At 44.8% G+C, this 21,419-nt stretch overlaps 6 non-coding genes across 6 annotated transcripts; all 6 read right to left on the bottom strand.

Moving 5' to 3' along the window:
• Nucleotides 1-4,022: 4,022 nt before the first annotated feature.
• Nucleotides 4,023-4,104, bottom strand: trnas-aga (transfer RNA serine (anticodon AGA)). Its single transcript has one exon. It is a non-coding gene; the product is annotated as a tRNA-Ser (tRNA).
• Nucleotides 4,105-7,024: 2,920 nt separating this feature from the next.
• On the bottom strand, nucleotides 7,025-7,107 carry trnal-uaa (transfer RNA leucine (anticodon UAA)). The gene has a single exon. It is a non-coding gene; the product is annotated as a tRNA-Leu (tRNA).
• Nucleotides 7,108-10,859: 3,752 nt separating this feature from the next.
• On the bottom strand, nucleotides 10,860-10,942 carry trnal-uaa (transfer RNA leucine (anticodon UAA)). Its single transcript has one exon. It is a non-coding gene; the product is annotated as a tRNA-Leu (tRNA).
• Nucleotides 10,943-17,682: 6,740 nt separating this feature from the next.
• Nucleotides 17,683-17,765, bottom strand: trnal-uaa (transfer RNA leucine (anticodon UAA)). Its single transcript has one exon. It is a non-coding gene; the product is annotated as a tRNA-Leu (tRNA).
• A 409-nt stretch (nucleotides 17,766-18,174) lies between these two features.
• trnas-gga (transfer RNA serine (anticodon GGA)) lies at nucleotides 18,175-18,256 on the bottom strand. Its single transcript has one exon. It is a non-coding gene; the product is annotated as a tRNA-Ser (tRNA).
• Nucleotides 18,257-21,336: 3,080 nt separating this feature from the next.
• On the bottom strand, nucleotides 21,337-21,419 carry trnal-uaa (transfer RNA leucine (anticodon UAA)). Its single transcript has one exon. It is a non-coding gene; the product is annotated as a tRNA-Leu (tRNA).

The following is a 21,419-nucleotide window of genomic DNA, read 5'->3' on the forward strand; positions in this document are numbered from 1 at the left end:
TAAAGACTAATTTCTCCCCATCACAGAATTGAACCTCTGTCAGCCGCGCAACAGGCGGCGATAGTTATCTGAATTGATGAGGAATTGACGAAAGCCACTGCTGGGCGTTCTCTGCAGAAGCTCAGAGCAAGAATGGCGCTGTGGACAGACCTGGGCTCATTCACCAGCCCCAGAGGGAGGAGTGAGCAAGGAGAGGGAAACAAAGAGCGAGAGAGACGCGGAGAGAGGCAGAGAGAGAGAGGCAGAGAGAGAGACACACAGACAGAGAGAGACAGAGAGAGAGAGAGACTTAGGAACAGTGAATGAGACAGAGAGGAAACCAGAGAGAGAGAGCTCTATAGTAATGACGAACTGGTGCAGGAAGTTGTTATGACAGTAAATCTTTTAAAATTATTTTAGTTGATGTTTTTTCTATTCTACTTTCCCAAGGAGGTTTTAAGGAGTTGGCCAAAGGTTTAAAATTTTGCATTATAAATTCTTCCTCCTCGTCGGGGAATTGAACCCCTGTCTCCCGCGTGACAGGCGGGGATACTCACCACTATACTAACGAGGAACTGACAAAAATAAAATCTATGAGAGCAAGAATCGAGCTGTGAACAGTACTGGGCTGAGTGAGAAAGAGAGACGGGACGAACAGAGAAAGGGACAAATAGTGAGACAGAGAGAGAAAGAGAGGGACAATGATAGAGCTACCTGGGGTGAGGTGCGAATCAACGTGGGTATAAACCCATTGGATTTTCCTGGCGCTGTCAATGCGCTTGGACAAGTTCTATGAGAATCGGGGTTTCAAGCTCCACCCTGCCACAGAGTTGAGCAGAGCAGAGATTCCCTCGGTGGCAGGACAGGTTAACAAAGCAGTTAATGAAGCAGATGTGATCCTGGGGTTTATAAATGGAGGCACAGAGTACACAAGCCAGGAAGTTATGCCAAACCTAAATAAAACACTAGTTCGGCCCCAGCTGGAGTATTGTGTCCAATTCTGGGAAACCACACTTTAGGAATGGAGGTGAAGGTTGAGGAAATCAGCACGGTGGTATAGTGGTTAGCGTTGCTGCCTCACAGCGCCAGCGACTCGGGTTCGAATCTGGCCTCGGGTGAATGTCTGTGTGGAGTTTGCACATTCTCCCTGTGTTTGCGTGGGTTTTTTACGAATACTCCGGTTTCCTCCCACAGTCCAAATTTGTGTGGGTATAGATTGACTGGCTATGGTAAATTGAATTTTCGTGTTAGGGGGATTAAATACGTGGGGATATGTGTCGGTGCAGGCTCGATGAGCCGTAAATGGCCTCTATCTGTACTGTGTGATTCTGTGAAAGTATCCCCGCTTGTTACCCGAGTGACGGACAGACATACACATAGAACGAGACAGACAGGTAGAGAGAAGCACTGTCGGTAATTTGTCTGATTTTTGTTCTACTTCTGACCGTATATTTGGTAAAGACATGCAGATCAATGAAAACGAGAAAAATCCTCGAGGTGTTGAAAGTTGTGGGATTTAATATCACCTCATTCAGGATTAGTTCTCCAGGGATTTGGTTCCATTTTGAAATGAAAATAAGCTGGAACCGTAGTCGGCAGGATTCGAACCTGCACGGGGAGACCCTTAACCACTCGGCCACGACTACTGGGTCTGTGAGGCTTTAAGTGTTGCTCAGATAAAATCGCAATCATCCATCGCTCTGGAGCAAAACAGCACTCAGTCCCTGAACAGTCTCCGCTCAAGAAAATTCTCAGAGAGACAATCTCCTCTCGCATTTATTTACTCTTCCATGTTCCTCCCTCGCTTTTTAACACGAACCAATTTAAATAATATTTCACATCTTAAAGTCGCATTTCGCCCCATCGCAGAACCCCGCTCACCAGGCGGGGATACGACACTAAGCTGACCAAAGTCACTGCTGGGCGTTCTCTGCAGAAGCGCAGAGCAAGAATGGCGCTGTGAACAGACCTGGGCTCATTCACCAGACCCAGAGGGAGGAGTGAGCAAGGAGAGGGAAACAAAGATTGAGAGAGACACGGAGAGAGACAGAGAGAGACACAGAGAGAGAGAGAGAGAGACACAGAGAGAGAGAGAGAGAGAGACAGAGAGAGGGAGACAGAGAGAGAGAGAGATAGTTAGAGAGATGGAGACAGAGAGAACCTGTCGGGGAATTGAATCCTCACCACTATACTATCAGGGACCTGGTAGAGGAAGTAGTTATGCAGTGTTTGAGACAAAGACTCGAACACACACACACAGACATGTGTGCCTGCTCTCTATGTTTATGTGTAAGTCACATATTTAATAAGCTTTTTTGAGTTTCATGGACTCATAGACACTTACAGCACAGAAGGAGGCCATTCGGCCCGCCGTGCCTGTGCTGTCTCTTTGAAAGAGCAGTCGTGCTCAGTCCCACCCCCCGCTTTTTGTCCGTAACCCTGTTAATCTCTTTCTCTCTGTCACTCTCTCCCTCCTCCGCGCCCCACACAAAAGGGAGAGGGAAATAGAGAGAGCTCTATACTAACGAGAAACTGGTGCAGGAAGTTGTTATACAGTTCTTCATATGGCAGTAAATCTTTTTAAATTATTTTAGTAGGCTTTATTTCTGTTTTACTTTTCAAAGGAGGTTTTTAAGGAGTTGCCCAAAGGTTTAAAATTTGTAATGTTAAAATCATCCTCCCCCTCAGGGAATTGAACCCCGGTCGCCCGCGTGATCGGCAGGGCTATTCACCACTATACTAACGAGGAACTGACATTCTGACCGCTGCTAGAATCGAGCTGTGAACAGAACTTGACAAATGAGAACGAGAGACAGAGACAAAGAGAGAGACAGTCAGAGACAGACAGAGACAGACAGAGAGACAGACGCACAGAGAGACAGACAGAGACAGACAGACGGAGAGAAACAGACAGAGACAGACAGAGAGAAACAGACAGAGAAAGACAGAGAGCCATACAGAGAGAGAGAGAGAGAGACAGAGAGAAACAGACAGATAGCCATACAGAGAGAGATAGACAATGAGAGACAGACAGAGAGACAGACAGAGAGAGACAGAGAGAGAGAGACAGAGATAGAGAAAAAGAGAGTGAGAGAATGAGATGGAAACAGATAGTGAGACAGAGAGATGTGGAGACTGAAAGATGTAACAGCATTTCACGATCTCTTCCCTTTGTTAGTTGAGAGTTGTAAGAAATCACACAACACCAGGTTATAGTCCAACCTGGTGTTGTGTGATTTCTTACATTTGTCCACCCCAGTCCAACACCGGCATCTCCACACTTTAGTTGAGAGTGACAGTGAGAGTGAGAGAAAAATGCAGATTCAGCAGATGACAAAATAGGACTTGAAGAATTACATAAGAGATTTTTCTTTCCATATCTATAAACATCTCATTGTTCGTTGGAGAATCAGCTGATGACAAACGAGTGTCACTGAGCAGGATGAAAGGAAATGGATCTTAAGTTAATGATTTACTAGGAGTGGGGTTCAAACCCCCGTGAGTATAATCCATTAGGATTTTAAGTTCAATGCCGTAACCACTCGGCCATCATGGTGTTAGGATGGTTTTTAGGCTGTCTTGGAGAGAATCGGGCCTTCAAGCCCCACCTTGCCACAGAGTTGAGCAGAGCAGAGAGAGACACACAGACCAACACAGAGAGACACGCAGACCGACACCCACATAAACACACAGACACAGACCGACACAGAGAGACACACAGAGAGACACACAGACACAGAGAGACACACACAGACACAGAGAGACACACAGACACAGAGAGGGTACAGAGAAGATTTACAAGGATGTTACCAGAAATGCGAGGGTATAAATATCAGGAAAGATGGACCCCTGCCAACTTAGTTTAAACCCTGATTTGTCTGATTATTGTTCTATTTCCGACCGTATATTTCATGCATAGTTGCACAATGAAAAAGTGAAAAACTTCGAGGTGTTGGAAGGTTTGGGATTTAATTCCACCCACCTCAGGATTAGTTCCCCAGGGATTTGGTTACATTTTGAAATGAAACAAAAAATGCTGGAATCGTAGTCGGCAGGATTCGAACTTGCGCGGGTAAACCCCAATGGATTTCTAGTCCATCGCCTTAACCACTCGGCCACGACTACTGGGTCAGTGAAGGCTCAAATGTTGCTCAGATAAAATCACCATCCTCCATCGCTCTGGAGCAAAACAGCATTCAGTCCCTGAACAGTCCCGTGTCATGAACTTTCAAGAGACAATCTCCTCTCGCATTTTTTTACTGTTCTGTTTATCACTGTAGCTTTTTAACATAAAGCTACACCAGGAACTATAAATACAGTTTGACATCTTAAAAATGCTTCCACTCCATCGCGGAATTGAAAGCCGACCTCGGGAGTAGCAGTTGGGAATAGTTCACTATATCTGACGAGGAACTGATGGATGGCGTTACTGTGCAGCATCGCAGAGCAAGAATGGCGCTGTGAACAGACCTGGGCTCATTCACCAGCCCCAGAGGGAGGAATGAGCAACAAGGGAAGGACAGAGAGAGAGAGAGCGAGAGAGAGAGAGAGAGAGAGAGAGAGAGAGAGATAAAAGTAGGCGTATGAAAAATATGTAAAAGGGAGAGACAGAAAGAGAGTGAGAGAATGAGAGGGAGACAGAGGGACAGATAGTGAGACAGAGGTCGAGACTGAAAGATATAAAAACATTTTATGATTACTTCTCTTTGTTAGTTGAGAGTGAGCAAAAATGCAGATTCAGCAGATGCCAAAATAGCACTCTAAGAATGATATATAAATATGGAATCTTTCTTTCCGTATCTATAAAAATGCCATTGTTTGTTTGATGGAGATTCCGCAGATGACAAACGAGTGTCACTGAACAGGATGAAAGGAAATGGGTCTTAAATTGAAGAATTACCTGGAGTGGGGTTTGAACCAACATGGGTATAAACCCATGGGATCATATAAGTTTAACACCTTAACCACGCAGCCATTCTGGTGCTGTCAGTGGGTGTGGACTGTCTCTGTGAGAATCGGGGCTTCAAGCCCCACCCGGCCACAGAGTTGCGCAGAGCAGAGATTTCCTCGGTGGCAGGACAGGGTAACAAAGCAGTTAATAAAGCAGATGTGATCCTGGGCTTTATAAATGGAGGCACAGAGTACACAAGTCAGGAAGTTATGGGAAACCTAAATAAACCACTGGTTCGGCCCCAGCTGGAGTATTTTCTCCAATTCTGGGGAACCACACTTCAGGAAGGGAGGTGAAGGCTGAGGAAAGTATCCCCGCTTGTTACCCGAGTGACCGGCAGACGCACACAAACAGACACACACATCAAACACACACACACATAGAGTGACTTAGACATCGAGAGAGACAGACAGGCAGAGAGAAACACGGTCGCTAATTTGTCTGATTTTTGTTCTATTTCTGACCGTAAATTTCGTGAACACTTGCAGATTAATGAAAACGAGAAAAATCTCAAGGTGTCGAAAATTGAGGGATTTAATTCCAACTAACTCAGGATTAGCTGTCCATGGATTTGGTTACATTTTGAATTTTGAAATGAAATATGCTGGAACCATAGTTGGCAGGATTCGAACCTGCGAGGGGAAACCCCAATGGATTTTTAAACCATCGCTTTAACCACTCGGCCACGAGTACTGGGTCGGTGCAGAAGTAAATGTTGCTCAGATAAAATCGCAATCATCCATCGCTCTGGAGCAAAACAGCACTCGGTCCCTGAACAGTCTCCGCTCAAGAAAATTCTCAAAGAGACAATCTCCCCTCGCATTGTTTCACTCTTCCATGTTCCTCCCTCGCTTTTTAACACGAACCAATTTAAGTACTATTTCACATCTTATAGACGCATTTCGCCCCATCGCAGGATCCCGCTCACCAGGCAGGGTTATTCCACTAAACTGACCAAAGTCACTGCTGGGCGTTCACTGCAGAAGCTCAGAGCAAGAATGGCGCTGTGAACAGACCTGGGCTCAATCACCAGACCCAGAGGGAGGAGTGAGCAAGGAGCGGGGAACAAAGAGTGAGAGAGAGACTGAGAGAGAGAGAGAGAGAGAGACAGACAGACAGTCCGTAACCCTGTTAATCTCTTTCTCTCTGTCACTCTCTCCCTCCTCCGCGCCCCACACAAAAGGGGGAGGGAAACAGAGAGAGAGAGAGAGCTCTATACAAACGAGGAATTGGTGCAGGAAGTTGTTATACAGTTTTTTGTATGCCAGTAAATCTTTCAAAATTATTTTAGTTGATTTTTTTCTGTTCTACTTTTCCAAGCAGGATTTTAAGGGGTTGCCCAAAGGTTAAAAATGTGTCCTCTCCATCGGGGAATTGAAGCCCGGTGACAGACTTAGCACTATACTAACGAGGAACTGACACGTGCACAGTCTGTCAGAGAAAGGATCGAGTTGTGAACAGAACTGGACAAATGAGAAAGGCAGAGAGCGACAGAGCGACAGAGAGAGAGAGAGACAGAGAGAGAGAGAGAGAGAGACAGAGTGAGAGAGACAGAGAGAGAGAGACAGAGAGAGAGAGAGAGAGACAGAGACAGAGACAGACAGAGAGAGAGAGACAGAGAGAGAGAGACAGAGAGAGAGAGACAGACAGAGAGAGAGACAGGGACAAAGAGAGAGTGAATGAGAATGAGAGAGAGAGAGAGAGACAGAGAGAAAGAGAGAGAAAGACAGAGACAGAGAGAGACAAACAGAGAAGCAGACAAGTAGAGAGACAAAAAATGAGGTGTATGACAAATGTGCAACAGAGAGACTGAAAGAGACAGAGAGAGTGAAAGAATGAGAGGGACAGAGCTAGTGAGACAGAGAGAGGTGGAGACTGAAAGATGTAAAACATCCCTTCTCTTTGTTAGTTGAGAGTGACAGGGAGTGAGAGAAAAGGGCAGATTCAGCAGGTGCCAAAATAGCACTTCAAGAATTACATATGAGATCTTTCTTTCCATATCTATAAACATCTCATTGTTTGTCAGAGAATCAGCTGATGACAAACGAGTGTTGCTGAGCAGGATGAAAGGAAATGGATCTTAAATTAAAGAGTTATCAGGAGTGGCGTTCGAAACCAAGCGGGTATAAACCCATTGGATCTTAAGTCCAACGCCTTAACCACTCGGCCATCCTGGTGCTGCCATGGTGTGTGAACTGCCTCTGTGAGAATCGGGCCTTCAAGCCCCACCTTGCCACAGAGTTGAGCAGAGCAGAGAGAGACACACAGACCAACACAGAGAGACACACAGACCGACACACACATAAATGCACAGACACAGAGAGACACACAGACCGACACAGAGAGACACACAGAGACACATAGACCTACACAGAGAGACTCACAGACACACAAAGACCGACACAGAGAGACACACAGGCAGACACATACACACAGCGAGACAAACAGACCGACACAGAGACACACACAGAGACACACAGACACAGACAGACACACAGACACAGACACAGATAGACACAGAGAGGGTACAGAGAAGTTGTACAAGGATGATACCAGAAAGGCGAGGATATACTTATCAGGAAAGGATGGACCCCTGCCAAATTAGATTAAACCCTCATTTGTCTGATTATTGTTCTATTTCCGACCGTACATTTCATGCATACTTGCACGATGAAAAAGTGAAAAACTTCGAGGTGTTGCATTTAATTCCGCCCACCTCAGGATTAGTTCCCCACGGATTTGGTTACATTAAGAGACGAAAAATGCTGGAATTGGAACCGGCAGGATTCGAACCTGCGCGGGGAGTCCCCAACGGATTTCTAGCCCATCGCCTTAACCACTCGGCCACGACTACTGGGTCTGTGAAGGGTTCAATGTTGCCCAGATAAAATCGCAATCATCCATCGCTCTGGAGCAAAACAGCACTCAGTCCCTGAACAGTCTCCTGTCATGAAATTTCAAGAGACAATCTCCTCTCGCATTTTTTTACCCTTCTGTTTATCACTGTAGCTTTTTAACATAAAGCTACACCAGGAAATATAAATGCAGTTTGACATCTTAAAAATGTTTCCACTCCATCGCGGAATTGAAAGCCGACCTCGGGAGTAGCAGTTGGGGATAGTTCACTATATCTGATGAGGAACTGATGGATGGCATTACTGTGCAGAATTGCAGAGCAAGAATGGCACTGTGAACAGACCTGGGCTCATTCTCCAGACCCAGAGGAAGGAGTGATCAACAAGAGAAGGACAGAGAGAGACACAGAGAAAGAGAGAGACAGAGATGAAAAAGCAGGCGTATGACTAATGTGTAACAGAGAGAGACAGAAAGGGAGTGAGAGAATGAGAGGGGGACAGAGAGACAGATAGTGAGACAGAGGTGGAGACTGAAAAATATAAACACATTTTACGATTACTTCTCTTTGTTAGTTGAGAGTGAGCGAAAATGCAGATTCAGCAGATGCCAAAATAGTACTCTAAGAATGACATATAAATATGAAATCTTTCTTTCCGCATCTATAAACATCTCATTGTTTGTTTGATGGAGATTCAGCAGATGACAAACGAGTGACACTGAACAGGATGAAAGGAAATGCGTCTCAAATTAAAGAGTTACCTGGCGTGGGGTTCGAACCAACGTAGGTATAAACCCATTGGAATCTTAAGGCCAACACCTTAACCACTCGGTCATTCTGATGCTGTCAATGCGTGTGGATTGTCTCTGTGAGAATCGGGGCTTCAAGCCCCACCCTGCCACAGAGTTGAGCAGAGCAGAGATTTCCTCGGTGGCAGGACAGGTTAACAAAGCAGTTAATAAAGCAGATGTGATCCTGGGCTTTACAAATGGAGACACAGAGTACACAAGCCAGGAAGTTATGCCAAACCTAAATAAACCACTGGTTCGACCCCAGCTGGAGTATTTTCTCCAATTCTGGGGAACCACACTTCAGGAAGGAGGTGAAGGCTGAGGAAAGTATCCCTGCTTGTTACCCGAGTGACCGGCAGAAAGCCACACATGTACACAAACAGACACACACATCAACACGGACACACACATAGAGTGACTTAGACATCGAGAGAGACAGACAGAGAGAAACACGGTCGCTAATTTGTCTGATTTTTGTTCTATTTCTGACCGTAAATTTCGTGATCACTTGCAGATTAATGAAAACGAGAAAAATCTCAGAGTGGTGGATTTATTTCCCGTTAACTCAGGATTAGTTGTCCATGGATTTGATTACATTTTGAAATGAAATATGCCGGAACTATAGTCGGCAGGATTTGAACTTGAGCAGGCCAACACTCAACAGCTATCGAGTTCATCGCCTTAACCACTCTGCCACGACTACTGGGTTTGTGAAAAGCTAAATGTTGCTCAGATAAAAACGCAATCATCCCTCGCTCTGGAGCAAAACAGCACTCAGTCCCTGAACAGTCTCCGCTCAAGAACATTCTCAAAGAGCCAATCTCCCCTCGCATTGTTTCACTCTTCCATGTTCCTTCCTCGCTTTTTAACACGAACCAATTTAATTACTATTTCACATCTGAAAGACGCATTTCGCCCCATCGCAGAACCCCGCTCACCAGGTGGGGATACTCCACTAAACTGACCAAAGTCACTGCTGGGCGTTCACTGCAGAAGCGCAGAGCAGGAATGGCGCTGTGGACAGACCTGGGCTCATTCATCAGACCCAGAGGGAGGAGTGAGCAAGGAGAGGGAAACAAACAGCGAGAGACAGAGAGAGAGACAGACAGACAGTCCGTAACCCTGTTAATCTCTATCTCTCTGTCACTCTCTCGCTCCTCAGCACCCCACACAAAAGGGAGAGGGAAACAGAGAGAGAGAGAGGGAGCTCTATACTAATGAGGAACTGGTGCAGGAAGTTGTTATACAGTTTTTTGTATGCCAGTAAATCTTTCAAAATTATTTTAGCTGATTTTTTTCTGTGCTACTTTTCCAAGCAGGATTTTAAGTGGTTGCCCAAAGGTAAAAATTTGTCCTCTCCATCGGGGAATTGAACCCCGGTGATAGACTTAGCACTATACTAACCAGGAACTGACACATGCACAGTCTGTCAGAGCAAGGATCTAGCTGTTAACAGAGCTGGACAAATGAGAAAGGCAGTGAGCGACAGAGCGACAGAGAGAGAGAGACAGAGAGAGAGAGACAGGCAGAGAGAGAGGCAGAGAGACAGACAGAGAGAGAAAGACAGAGAGAAAAAGAGAGAGAGACAGGCAGAGGTAGAAACAGAGCGAGAGAGACAGACAGAGAGACAGACAGAGAGAGAGAGACAGAGAGAGACAGAGAGAGATAGACAGAGAGACAGACAGAGAGAGAAACACAGAGAGAGAAAGACAGAGAGAAACAGGCAGAGAGAGAGACAGACACAGAGAAACAGAGAGAGAGATAGAAACAGACAGACAGAGAGAGAGAGAGAGAAACAGAGAGAGAGAGACAGAGAGAGAGAGAGACAGAGAGAGAGACAGACAGAGAGACAGAGAGAGACAGACACACAGAGACAGACAGAGACAGACAGACACAAACAGAGAGAGAGAGACAGATAGAGAGAGAGACAGACAGAGAAATACAGAGTGAGAGACAGAAAAGGAGGCGTATGACAAATGTGTAACAGAGAGAGACAGAAAGAGAGTGAGAGAATGAGAGGGAGACAGAGAGGCAGATAGTGAGACAGAGGTGGAGACTGAAAGATATAAAAACACTTTAAGATTCCTTCTCCTTGTTAGCTGAGAGTGACAGAGAGAGTGAGAGAAAAATGCAGATTCAGCAGATGAAAAATAGGACTTGAGGAATTACATATGAAATCTTTCTGTATTTTTAAAAATCTCATTGTTTGTTTGATGGAGGTTCAGCTGATGACAAAGAATGTCACTGAGCAGGATGAAAGGAAATGTGTCTTAAATTAAAGAGTTACCAGGAGTGGGGTTCGAACCCACGCGGGTATAAACCCATTGGATCTTAAGGCCAACGCCTTAACCACTCAGCCATCCTGGTGCTGTTAGCTCCTGTGGGCTGTTTCTGTGAGAATCACGGCTTGAAGCGCCACCCTGTCATAGAGTTGAGTAAAGCAGAGATTTCCTCGGTGGCAGGACAGGTTAACAAAGCAGTTAAAAAAGCAAATGGGATCCTGGGGTTTGTAAATGGAGGCAGAGTGCACAAGCCAGGAAGTTACAGGAAACCTAAATAAAACACTTGTTCGGCCTCAGCTGGAGTATTGTGTCCAATTCTGGGAACCACACTTTAGGAAGATGCGAAGGCTGAGGAAAGTATCCCCGCTTGTTACCTGAGTGATCGGCAGACACACACAGACAGAAACAGAAAGCCACACATACACATCAACACAAACACACATATAGAGTGACTTAGACATCGAGAGATACAGGCAGAAACACTGTCGCTAATTTGCCTGATTGTTGTTCTATTTCCGACCATATATTTCATGAATATTTGCACAATGAAAACGTGACAACTTCGAGGAGTCGAAAAATGTGGGATTTAATTCCGCCTAACTCAGGGTCAGTTCTCCAGGGATTTGGTTTCATTTTGAAATGGGATGCAAAATGCTGCAATCGTAGTCGGCAGGATTCGAACCTGGACAGGAGACCCCAATGGATTTCTAGTCCATCGCCTTAACCACTCGGCCACAACTACTGGGTCTATGAGATTTTAAATGTTGCTCAGATAAAATCGCAATCATCCATCGCTCTGGAGCGAAACAGCACTTCGCCCCGAAACAGTCTATGTTGAAGAAAGTTCTCAAAGAGACAATCCCCTCTCGCAATTTTTACTCTTCAATTTTTCACTGCAGCTTTTTTACTTGAAGCTGCACCAGGATACATCATTGCAGATTTTAGAAATGCTTAATTCCCGACGGGGAATTGTAACCCCGTCTTCCAACGTAACAGGCGGGGATACTTCACTATATTTAACGAGGAACTGACGGAAGACACTCCTTTGCAGTCACTGCAGAAGCGCAGAGCAAGAATGGCGCTGTGAACAGACCTGGGCTCATTCACCAGACCCAGAGGGAGGAGTGAGCAAGGAGAGGGAAACAAAGAGCGAGAGAGACACGGAGAGAGAGAGAGAAACAGAGAGAGGCACAGAGTGAGACACACACAGGCAGAAAGACTGAGACACAAAGATAGAGAGGACAATGAGAGAGCCAGACAGAGAGAGCAAGACACAGATAGACAGAGAGAGAAAGACAGAGAGAAACAGAAAGACAGTGAGAGAGAGAGACAGACAGACAGAGAAAAACAAGTAGACAGAGAGACAAAAAAGGAGGCGTATGACAAATGTGTAACAGAGAGAGACAGAAAGAGAGTGACAGAGAGTGACAGAGAGAGACAGAGGTGGAGACTGAAGGATATAAAAACATTTTACGATTCCTTCTCTTTGTTAGTTGAGAGAGACAGAGAGTGAGCGAAAGTGCAGATTCCGCAGATGCCAAAAGAGCACTTCAAGAACTACATATAAATATGAAATCTTTCTTTCCGTATCTATAAAAATCTCATTGTTTGTTTGATGGAGATTCAGCAGATGACAAACGAGTGTCACTGAGCAAAATGTAAGGAAATGGGTCTTAAATTAAAGAAGAACCAGGAGTGGGGTTTGAACCCAAGTGGGCATAAACCCATTGGATCTTAAGTCCAAGGTTTTAACAACTCGACCATTCTGGGGCTGTTAATGGGTGTGGACTGTTCCTGTGAGAATCAGGTCTTCAAGCCCCACCCTGCCACAGAGTTCAGCAGAGCAGAGATTCCCTCGGTGGCAGGACAGGTTAACAAAGCAGTTAATAAAGCAGATGTGATCCTGGGGTTTATAAATGGAGGCACAGAGTACACAAGCCAGGAAGTTATGGTAAACCTAAATAAAACACTAGTTCGGCCCCAGCTGGAGTATTGTGTCCAATTCTGGGGAACCGCACTTTAGGAAGGAGGTGAAGGCTGAGGAAAGTATCCCCGCATGTTACCCGAGTCACCGGCAGACACACACAGACAGAAACAGACAGACACATAGAGTGACTCAGACATCGAGAGAGACAGACAGGTAGAGAGAAACACTGTCGCTAATTTGTCTGATTTTTGTTCTATTTCTGACCGTATATTTGGTGAATACTTGCAGATCAATGAAAACGAGAAAAGTCTCGAGGTGTTGAACGTTGTGGGATTTAAAACCGCCGAACTGAGGATCAGTTCTCCAGAGATTTGTTTACATTTTGAAATGGGATGAAAAATGCTGGAACCATAGTCGACAGGATACGAACCTGCGCGGAGAAACCCCAATGACTTTCCACTCCATCGCCTTAACCACTCGGCCATGACTACTGAGTCTGTGAAGTGTTAAATGTTGCTTAGATAAAGCAATCATCCATCGCTCTGGAGCAAAACAGCACTCAGTCCCTGAACAGTCTCCGCTCAAGAAAATTCCCAAAGAGACAGTCTCCCCTCGCATTGTTTCACTCTTCCATGTTCCTCCCTCGCTTTTTAACATTAAGTTACGCCAAGAAATATAACAATTATTTTACACTGGAAAGACTAATTTCTCCCCATCACAGAATTGAACCTCTGTCAGCCGTGCAACAGGCGGCGATTGTGCACTGAATTGATGAAAGTCACTGCTGGGCGTTCTCTGCAGAAGCTCAGAGCAAGAATGGCGCTGTGAACAGACCTGGGCTCATTCACCAGCCCCAGAGGGAGGAGTGAGCACCAAAGAGCGAAAGAGACACGGAGAGAGGCACACAGAGAGAGACTGAGACGGAAACAGAGAGAGAGACTGGGGAACAGTGAATGAGACAGAGACTGGGGAACAGTGAATGAGACAGAGAGGAAACCAGAGAGAGAGAGCTCTATGCTAACGACGAACTGGTGCAGGAAGTTGTTATGACAGTAAATCTTTTAAAATTATTTTAGTTGATGTTTTTTCTATTCTACTTTCCCAAGGAGGTTTTAAGGAGTTGGCCAAAGGTTTAAAATTTTGAATTATAAAACCTTCCTCCCCGTCGGGGAATTGAACCCCGGTCTCCGGCGTGACAGGCGGGGATACTCACCACTATACTAACGAGGAACTGACGGATACAAAATCTGTCAGAGCAAGAATCGAGCTGTGAACAGAATTGGACTGAGAGAGAAAGAGAGACGGGACAAACAGAGAAAGGGACAAATAGTGAGACCGAGAGACAGAGAGAGAAAGACAGAGAGATATTCAGAGAGATAAAGAGAGAGACAATGATAGATACAGAGAGAGAGAGACAAAAAAGGAGGCTTATGACAAATGTGTAACAGAAACAGAAAGAGAGAGTGAGAGACAAAGAGAGAGAATGAGAGGGAGACAGAGAGACCAGATAGTGTGACAGAGAGGGGTAGAGTACGAATTCTCTTTCTCCTTGTTATTCAATAGTGACACTTGAGAAAATGCAGATTCAGCAGATGCCAAAATAGCACTTTAAGAATTAGAGTTAAATATGAGACAGAGAGAGAGAGAGAGAACGTGTCGGGGAATTGAATCCTCACCACTATACTATCAAGGACCTGGTAGAGGAAGTAGTTATACAGTGCTTGAGGCAAAGACTCGAACACACACACACACAGACATGTGTGCCTGCTCTCTATGTTTATGTGTAAGTCACATATTTAATAAGCTTTTCTGAGTGCCATGGATTCATAGAAACTCACAGCACAGAAGGAGGCCATTCGGCCCGCCGTGCCTGTGCTGTCTCTGTGAAAGAGCAGTCGGGCTCAGTCCCACCCCCCGCTTTTTGTCCGTAACCCTGTTAATCTCTTTCTCTCTGTCACTCTCTCCCTCCTCCGCACCCCACACAAAAGGGAGAGGGAAACAGAGAGAGAGAGAGAGCTCTATACTAACGAGGAACTGGTGCAGGAAGTTGTTATACAGTTCTTCATATGCCAGTAAATCTTTTAAAATTATTTTGGTAGGCTTTTTTTCTGTTTTACTTTTCCAAGAAGGTTTTTAAGGAGTTGCCCAAAGGTTTAAAATTTGTGATGTTGAAATCGCCCTCCCCATCAGGAAATTGAATCCCGGTCTCCACTTTGACAGGCGGGGATACTCACCACTATACTAATGAGGAACTGATATACTGGCTGCTGCTAGAATCGAGCTGTGAACAGAACTTGACAAATGAGAAAGACAGGGACAAAGAGAGACAGACAGAGAGACAATCAGAGAAAGACAGAGAGAGACACACAGAGAGAAACAGACAGAGACAGAGAGAGAAAACGACAGAGAGCCATACAGAGAGAGATAGAGAGAGAGACAGACAGAGAGACAGACACACAGACAGACAGAGACAGACAGACAGAGAGAAACAGACAGAGAAAGACAGAGAGCCATACAGCGAGAGAGAGACAGAAAGAAGCAGACAGATAGCCATACAGTGAGAGATAGACAAAGAGAGAGACAGACAGAGAGAGAGACAGAGAGAAACAGAGAGAGAGAGAAAAAGAGAGTGAGAGAATGAGAGGGACACAGATAGTGAGACAGAGAGAGGTGGGGACTGAAAGATGTAAAAACATTTCACGATCCCTTCTCTTTGTTAGTTGAGAGTGACAGAGAGAGTGAGGGAAAAATGCAGATTCAGCAGATGCCAAAACAGGACTTGAAGAATTACATATGAGATCTTTCTTTCCATATCTATGAAGATCTCATAGTTTGTTGGAGAATCAACTGATGACAAATGAGTGTCACTGAGCAGGATGAAAGGAAATGGATCTTAAATTAAAGAGTTACCAGTAGTGGGGCTTGAAACCACGTGGATATAAACCCATATGGATTTTAAGTCCAATGCCTTAACCACTCGGCCATCCTGGTGCTGGTATTATTTGCGAGAATCTGAGAGAATCGGGCCTTGAAGCACCAACCTGCCACAGAGTTGAGCAGAGCAGAGAGAGACACACAGACCGACACACACATAAACAAACAGACACAGAGAGACACACAGACCGACACAGAGAGACACACAGACCGACACACACATAAACACACAGACACACAGAGAGACACACAGGCAGACACACAGACACAGAGAGAAACACAGACCGACACAGAGAGACACACACAGACCAACACAGAGAGACACACAGGTGGACACACACACATGGCGAGACACACAGACCGACACAGAGACACACAGACACAGAGAGGATTTACAAGGATGATACCAGAAATGCGAGGGTATATATATCAGGAAGGTATGGACCGCTGCCAAATTAGTTTATACCCTGATTTGTCTGATTATTGTTCTATTAGCGACCGTATATTTCGTGCATACTTGCACCATGAAAAAGTGAAAAACTTCGAGGTGTTGGATTTAATTCCGCTCAACTCAGGATTAGTTCCCCTGGAATTTGGTGACATTAAGAAATGAGTAGTGTTGGAACCGTAGTCGGCAGGTTTCGAACGTAACTAAGAAGAACCATCAACGGATTTACTTGTCCATGGCCTTAACCACTCGGCCACAACTACGAGGTCTGTAACACTTTACATGTTGCTCAGATAAAATTGCAATCATCCATCGCTCTGAAGCAAAACAGCACTCAGTCCCTGAACAGTCTCGTGTCATGAAATTTCAAGAGACAATCTCGTCTCGCATGTTTTTTACTCTTCTTTTATCACTGTAGCTTTTTAACATAAAGCTACACCAGGAAATAGAAATACAGTTTGACATCTTAAAAATGCTTCCACTCCATCGTGGAATTGAAAGCCGACCTCGGGAGTAGCAGTTAGGAATAGTTCATTATATCTGATGAGGAACTGATGGATGGCGTTACTGTGCAGAATCGCAGAGCAAGAATGGCGCTCTGAACAGACCTGGGCTCATTCACCAGCCCCAGAGGAAGGAGTGATCAACAACAGAAGGACAGAGAGAGAGAGAGAGAGAGAGAAATGGAGGCGTATGACAAATGTGTAACAGAGAGAGACAGAAAGAGAGTGAGAGAATGAGAGGGAGACAGAGTGACAGATAGTGAGATTCTTGTCGTAGATTTCGTCAGCTCTTGCAGATCAGTTGAAATGTCGAGCTGTTACATTCCATGGAACTTTAACCCTTGCAATTGACGATTAAACCGACTGGGAGTTTGTTTAATTTTGAAATGCAGCCCAGTGAGAAACGTAATGGTTCACAGCTCCACACCAGGTGGGCACCAAGAATCTAGTCTCAAATCCAAAAGTGGATTTTTTCTGTTCTGAAGAGAATGATTTTAAGAAGCTTTATAAATGTTTAAAATTGGTGTTGATAAAAATTGCCCGCCCCATCGGCGAATTGAACCCCGGTCTTATTGAAATAATAAGCAGGGATACTCACCATTATACTAATGAGGAATTAACACGTGCAAAGTCGGTCAGAGCAAGAATCGAGCTGTGAACAAAGCTGAACAAATGAGAATGACAGAGACAGAGAGAGAAACAGAGAAAGAGAGACAGGGACACAGAGAGAGACAGTCAGAGAGAAACAGACAGAGAAACACAGACAGAGAAACAGACAGAGAGAGACAGACAGAGTGACAGACAGAGAGATAGAGAAAGACAGAGAGGGACAGACAGAGACAGACAGAGAGAAAAATGCAGATTCAGCAGACGCCAAAATAGGATTTGAAGAATTACATATGAGATCTTTCTTTCCACATCGATAAACATCTCATTGTTTGTTGGAGAATCAGCTGTTGACAAGGGAGTGTTGCTGAGCAGGATGAAAGGAAATGGATCTTAAATTAAAGAGTTACCAGGAGGGAGGTTCGAACCCACGCGGGTATAAACCCATTAGATCTTAAGTCCAACGCCTTAACCACTCGGCCATCCTGGTGCTGGGGAGGTTTGTAGACTGTCTCTAAAAGAATCGAGCCTTCAAGCTCCACCTTGCCACAGATTTGAGCAGAGCAGAGAGAGACACACAGACAGACACAGAGAGACATATAGACACAGAGACACACACAGGGACACACAGACACAGACAGACACAGAGAGGGTACAGAGAAGATTAACAAGGCTGACACCAGAAATGCGAGGGTATACATATCAGGAAAGGATGGACCCCTGCCAAATTAGTTTAAACCCTGATTTGTCTGATTGTTGTTCTATTTCCGACCGTATATTTCTTGAATACTTGCACAATGAAAAAGTGAAAAACTTCGAAGTGTTGGATTTAATTCCGCCCAACTCAGGATTAGTTCCCCAGGGATTTGATTATATTTTGAAATGAAAAATGCTGGAACCGTAGTCGGCAGGATTCGAACCTGCCGGGGGAAACCCCAATGGATTTCCAGTCAATCGTCTTAACCACTCAGCCACGACTACTGAGTCTGTGAAATTTTAAATGTTGCTCAGATAAAATCGCAATCATCCCTCGCTCTGCAGCAAAACAGCACTCAGTCCCTGAACAGTCTCCGCTCAAGAAAATTCTCAAAGAGACAATCTCCTCTCGCATTTATTTACTCTCCTGTTTATCACTGTAGCTTTTTAACATAAAGCTACACCAGGAAATATAAATACAGTTTGACATCTTAAAAATGCTTCCGCTCCATCGCGGAATTGAAAGCCGACCTCGGGAGTAGCAGTTGGGGATTGTTCACTATATCTGACGAGGAACTGATGGATGGCGTTACTGTGCAGAATCGCAGAGCAAGAATGGCGCTGTGAAAAGACCTGGGCTCATTTACCAGCCCCAGAGGAAGGAGTGAGCAACAAGGGAAGGACAGAGAGAGAGAGAGACAGAGAGAGAGAGAGAGAGAAAAAAAAGGAGGCATATGACAAATGTGTAACAGAGAGAGACAGAAAGAGAGTGAGAGAATGAGAGGGAGACAGAGAGATGGATAGTGAGACAGAGGTGGAGACTGAAAAATATAAAAACATTTTACGATTACTTCTCTTTGTTAGTTGAGAGTGAGCGAAGATGCAGATTCAGCAGATGCCAAAATAGCACTCTAAGAATGACATATAAATATGGAATCTTTCTTTCCGTATCTATAAAAATCTCATTGTTTGTTTGATGGAGATTCAGCAGATGACAAACGAGTGTCACTGAGCAAAATGTAAGGAAATGGGTCTTAAATTAAAGAAGAACCAGGAGTGGGGTTCGAACCCAAGTGGGCATAAACCCATTGGATTTTAAGTCCAAGGTCTTAACAATTCGACCATACTGGGGCTGTTAATGGGCGTGGACTGTCTCTGTGAGAATCAGGTCTTCAAGCCCCACCCTGCCACAGAGTTGAGCAGAGCAGAGATTTCTTCGATGGCAGGACAGGTTAACAAAGCAGTTAATGAAGCAGATGTGATCCTGGGCTTTATAAATAGAGGCACAGAGTACACAAGCCGGGAAGTTATGGGAAACATATATAAAACACTAGTTCGGCCCCAGCTGGAGTATTGTCTCCAATTCTGGGGAACCACACTTTAGGGAGGAGGTGAAGGCTGAGGAAAGTATCCCCGCTTGTTACCCGAGTGACTGGCAGACATACACAGACAGAAACAGAAAGCTACACAGACAGACAGACACATACATAGAGTGACTTAGACATCGAGAGAGACAGACAGAGAGAAACACTGTCGCTAATTTGTCTGATTTTTGTTCTATTTCTGACCATAAATTTGGTGAATACTCGCAGATCAATGAAAACGAGAAAAATCTCGAGGTGTTGAAGGTTGTGGGATTTAATTCTGCCCAACTCAGGATAAGTTCTCCATGGATTTGGTTACATTTTGAAATGAAATGGGATGAAAAACGCTGGAAACGTAGCCGGCAGGATTCCGAACCTGCGCGGGGAGACCCCAATGGATTATCTAGTCCATCGCCTTAACCACTCGGCCACGACTACTGGGTCTGTGATGCGTTAAATGTTGCTCAGATAAAATCGCAATCATCCATCACTCTGGAGCAAAACAGCACTCAGTCCCTGAACAGTCTCCGCTCAAGAACATTCTCAAAGAGACAATCTCCTCTCGCATTTATTTACTCTTCCATGTTCCTCCCTCGCTTTTTAACACGAACCAATTTAATTAGTATTTCACGTCTTAAAGACGCATTTTGCCCCAGCGCAGAACCCCGCTCACCAGGCAGGGATACTCCACTAAACTGACCAAAGTCACTGCTGGGCGTTCTCTGCAGAAGCTCAGAGCAAGAATGGCGCTGTGGCCAGACCTGGGCTCATTCACCAGCCCCAGAGGGAGGAGTGAGCAATGAGAGGGAAACAAAGAGCGACAGAGACACGGAAAGAGGCAGAGAGAGAGAGAGACAGACAGAGAGAGAGACAGAGAGACAGACAGAGAGAGAAAGACAAAGAGAAAGAGAGAGAGAGACAGGCAGAAATAGAAACAGAGAGAGAGAGACAGAGAGAGAGAGAGAGACAGAGAGAGAGTGAGACAGACAGAGAGAGAGACAGACAGAGGGAGAGACAGACAGACACAGACAGGCAAAGAGAGACAGACAGAGAGAGAGAAAGACAGAGACAGAGAGAGAGTGAGACAGACAGAGAGAGAGAGACAGACAGAGGGAGAGACAGACAGACACAGAGAGAGAGAGACAGACAGAGAGAAACAGACAGAGAACGACAGAGAGACATACAGAGAGACAGACAGAGTGAGAGAAAGAAAAGGAGGCGTATGACAAATTTGTAACAGAGAGAGACAGAAAGAGAGAGAGCGATCAATGTCTGGCCGGCGAGGTTGAAACAGAAATGCATTTCCTCCTAAAATGCGAAAAATTCAACACATCAAGAAACATATTATTCAACAAGCTAAGCCAAACAACCCCAGATTTCAAGGAATTGGATGACCTGTCAAAATTAAGATTAGTCCTGGGAGAAGGAGACAGACCATACCTTGGGGCCAAATATGTAACAACATGTCACAACCTGAGGACTGTTTAAAAAAAAATTAAGACTGTTTAAAATTAATATTGAACGTACCCAATGAGATACAAAGACTGTTTAAAATTAATATTGTTTAAAAGTAATATTGTATGCAGCCAACAAATGTCAAATCGACTGACACCTACAGAATGTTGGAAAACTGTACCTTTCTTGATATGTAAGCTTTGGCAATATGGTTCTCTGTAAACTTTCATGCCAATAAAGCATTTGAATTGGAATTGGAATTGGAATTGGAGAATGAGAGGGAGACAGAGAGGCAGATAGTGAGACAGCGGTGGAGACTGAAAGATACAAAAACATTTTAAGATTCCTTCTCCTTTTTAGTTGAGAATGAGAGAGACAGTGAGAAAAAAATGCAGATTCAGCAGATGCCACAATAGCACTTTAGGAATTACATATGAAACCTTTCCGTATCTATAAAAATCTCATTGTTTGTTTGATGGAGGTTCAGCCAATGACAAAGAGTGTCACTGAGCAGGATGAAAGAAAATGTGTCTTAAATTAACGAGTTACCAGGAGTGGGGTTCGAACCCACGCGGGTATAAACCCATTGGATTTTAAGTCCAACGCCTTAACCACTCGGCCATCCTGGT

The sequence above is a fragment of the Somniosus microcephalus genome, chromosome 4 (genome assembly GCF_052327205.1).
Source record: "Somniosus microcephalus isolate GS21.2 chromosome 4, FLI_Smic_1.0, whole genome shotgun sequence".
Classification (NCBI taxonomy): Eukaryota; Metazoa; Chordata; class Chondrichthyes; order Squaliformes; family Somniosidae; genus Somniosus; species Somniosus microcephalus.